Below are 4,594 nucleotides of genomic sequence, written 5' to 3' on the forward strand. Positions count from 1 at the left end.
TAATATATATATATATATATATATATATATATATATATATATATATATATATATATATATATATATATATATATATATATATATATATACACATATATATACATACATGCATGCATACATACACACACACACACTCGTTTTCCGTGCCAATAAGGATATTTGCTGCTTCAGCATTTCAAGACTAACTATTTACAAATGTTACCAATGTTGCTGAAGAATCCGAGGCGTTAAGCGTGAATTTCGATAGCAAATTAATATCAGCAGACAATTTTTTTTTTATAAACTACAGTTTCTTGTATTTTCAGAGACTTTTAATGAAAAACACCCATTAGTAACTCACTAAAATATTATAATTACAGGTCTCTTAAAAAATAATGAGTAGCTTTCATTAGCAAAATTATTACAGATTTTCAATTAAAAAATAAAAAATAGAATTTTTGAATAAGAAAAATTGTCATTAGTACCGAAAGCATCACAATTAATATAAGAATTTATTATTAGTTTGCAAAGTTTAATACACTTTTAAATACGCAGGAAAGATGATTATACCGTATATGAAGGAAAAAAAATGTTCTTAATAATTTACCATACGGATTGTTAGCAGGCAGTCATACCAATGTGAGTATAAGTAAAATAACGAAAAGTTTATAAAAAAAAAACTAATCAAACTGAAACAAAATCAGCACTACAATTCAAACATAGCTACAAATGCAGCACACACACACGAGTGACAAACGATTAAAATTCTGCCGCGGCTATAAATCATCCCGAGGCCAATTTTGTAAACAGAAATTTCCAAACTGATCGCGTTTGAAAAATGCATGGAAAAGTTCTAATATACACACACACATATATATAGTGTATATACATACATATATGTATAGTGTATATATATATATATATATATATATATATATATATATATATATATATATATATATATATATATATATATATAAACTTTATCACTTACACAATTGTTCTGCGCATTAATACAATTATTAACAGGACCTCACTGTATACTCCGTTAGATGCCATCCAGTTTTAACGAGCTCCTGTTAGTAATATATATATATATATATATATATATATATATATATATATATATATATATATATATATATATATATATATATAATATATTTATATATATGTTTATATATATTATTTTTCTACAAATCTTTTCTTTCCTTAGAAATACTTAAGGAATGAGGTTGCTAGTCCCATGCCCTTCTACCTGGTTGCTTCTCACCATAATCAATGATATATTAATCCAAAGTCTACCGAATCAAGAAATAATTCTTCTTTAAAAAACCTCTAAACACACATAAGCATACATAAAAAACAAATATGTAGGAAAATTACATTAATGGATCGAACAAGTAACACAAGCTACGGTGCTTTGCACATCAACCTAACACGACGAAAGAGCTCCGTTCAACTGATGCATGTAGCATGAGACGGGAAAGCGTCCACGTTTCCTTGCGACAGGTTTATCAAAGAGACATCAACAGTCACAACACAATTTGAATTCATGAAATTGCGATTTGCTTTACGGCTCCGAGGAGGAGGAGGAGGAGGAGGAGGAGGAGGAGGAGGAGGAGGAGGAGGAGGAGGAGGAGGAGGAGATATTTGATAAAAACGAATCGATGTCAATGTGTCAAGATAAGAAAAACCGAAAGTGAGATATTATGCGCATGAATAAATGGGTATAGAGGTGGCCAACCTCATCTCAACATTCACTCCTTACAAACTTGCAGCATACCTTAGGAGTCAAGGCCAGAGCGGCAATGGGTAAAAATGTCTGATAATAATAATAATAATAATAATAATAATAATAATAATAATAATAATAATAATAATTATTATTATTATTATTATTATTATTTTTTATTATTATCATTATTACGTTACCACCTAGACTGAATATGCAAATAAAACATACGAAATAAGCAGGTAAAAATGACGTCTAATAAAAATAAAATGAACGAATATTAAATAATCAGCAGATAATTAGAGATTATCTAGATTGTATAGGAGAAAATTACGTCATGACATTTATCAGACCAAAGGCTATGAGACATGATCTGAGGGTGAACAGATAAAAACTTCAATAGACAAAGGAAGAAATAATACACGACACGAATAAAGAAAGGCGCAAAAGGAAAACTGTAATCTCATAGTGAGGGCTAGAGTGATAACCAAAAGGACTCATTTTACTAAGAATAATTCCTATCCACTTTGATCATTAATGCTCGTGCTCTCTCTCTCTCTCTCTCTCTCTCTCTATATATATATATATGTATATATATATATATATATATATATATATATATATATATATATATATATATATATATATATATATATATATACTTTAGATTCACTTACCCCTCAAGAAGTTAATGGAATGAAAGCATTGTCAACCTTGAGAGGGAATAAAAGGGTTGAAGTTAAGGAAACAAAGAGAGGCAAAACACAACGAAGAAACGTGGGAATAAGTAATAAAAAGAACGAATAAATGCGGGAATGGGAGTAACTCTTTGATTAAGCAATTTCTTTAATGATACACGAAGGGATCTAAAAAATGAGGGAAGTAAATTGATAAAGAACACACGTTAGGAAGGACAGTAAATCTATGCATACATTAACAAACCTGAATATGGAATATAGCACATTTCGAACATTATCAAAATTTTAAATCTGTTAAAAAAAATTCTTCATTTCACAGGAAAAATATCATTTTAAAGCGAAAATTCAACAGGAAAAAACATGAGATACAATGGTTAAAAATACGATCGGAAAAATGGAATTTGAAGTAAAAAATTAAACTACAAAAATGCTAAAAATACAATTAAAAAATCCTAAGAGAATTTCGAAGTCTAAGTAAAAAAATAAATTACTAACCAATCAAATGAAAGGAAACTTCAAAACTTACAACAGAAAAAGAAAATACAACAAAAAAACTGAAAAAATAAAATATGAAATACAAGACCCATAAAATAAAAATACAACAAAAATACAACTGCAATCGTGACAAAAATGCTTCGGTAGGATTAGCGGGCGCTTGTTCCCTGGGACTTCCATTGTTTGATAACTTGGAAAAACTTTTCAATAAACTATTTCAAAAGGTCCTCTGTTTCCTCTTAAGAGATTTTTCCTTCTATATTTTTTTCATATTTAAATTGCATTAAAATTTTAAAAGTGGGTACATATATTCTTGCGTCTCACTTTATAAACTACTTTTTTTAATATTATTTTGCTAAGAATTTCGTTGTTTTATACATAACTGTATTTACGTGATTCACACATAACTATTCACACTTATAATACCTGGATGTGTATAAACACAAACACACACACACACACACACACACATATATATATATATATATACATATACATATACATACACACACACACACATTCAGGCGGAAGCATACGAAAACAAGCAGGAGTCCAAACAAGACGACAGTCAACAAAACAGTTGAATATTTATTGTAAGAAACGTTTCGTGTTACTTTAACACATCATCGGTCTGTAAAATTGAAAAATACGTATTAATTCTCTTAATTCAAAATAAAAGCTAAATTAAAAACAACAGTTATATTCTTTAAAATTACAAAATATATAAAAGTAAAAAGAAAGCAGAGAAATTTTTTTCTTTTGATTAGGTAGCCTTAAAAAATTTCTTTGCTTTCTTTTTACTTTTATATATTTTGTAATTTTAAAGAATGTAATTGCTGTTTTTAATTCAGCTTTTATTTTGAATTAAGAGCATTAATATGTATTTTTCAATTTTACAGACCGATGATGTATTTGAGTAACACGAAACGTTTCTTGCAATAAATATGAAACTGTTTTGTTGACTGTCGTCTTCTTTGGACTCATGCTTGTTGTTTTATATATATATATATATATATATATATATATATATATATATATATATATATATATATATATATATTCCCAAACACAAGAATTCTCTCACTTAGTACATGGGGATTTCTCCAGTTCTCAGCAAGTTAGCACGCAGGAAGAACGAGTAAGTGAAACATGGTAGGCGTGAACCGTAGAGTTATCTGATCGATGTCTAGCCGACGGCGTATTGTGACGCATCTAATGACAACCCGACACAAGATGGATATGAAACAAAATATATACTTTCCAAACGGAAAGTCCCACGATTACAGCAATTTCTCGATGCCATGACAACAACTCTTACTTAGTTCCTTGGTTATTTGCACGTTCCCTTGACGTCTGGGCTAAAAGTTTGTAAGTACAACATCTTTTCGTGATATTCACAAGTACAGGGCAATACTAATAACTGGGTAGAATGAATGGCAGGTTGAAAAGTGCAATTAGAGCTATTCTCATCCTTTATGATTACGTTGTCTAGATAAGTATGATACATTATGTTACTGGACTTCTCAACGTTATTATCAATTGTGCTCCGTCTAATTTCCTTCGCACAGACATGCACATAAATATACACGTGAATATAAATGAAATACGCATTTTCACCGGTAAATACATTTAAATAAGTAAATACATTTAAATAAGTAAGATGTATTGTATCTAAATTGAAACAAGA

This window comes from Macrobrachium rosenbergii, chromosome 26 (assembly GCF_040412425.1).
Source record: "Macrobrachium rosenbergii isolate ZJJX-2024 chromosome 26, ASM4041242v1, whole genome shotgun sequence".
In the NCBI taxonomy this organism is placed as follows: domain Eukaryota; kingdom Metazoa; phylum Arthropoda; class Malacostraca; order Decapoda; family Palaemonidae; genus Macrobrachium; species Macrobrachium rosenbergii.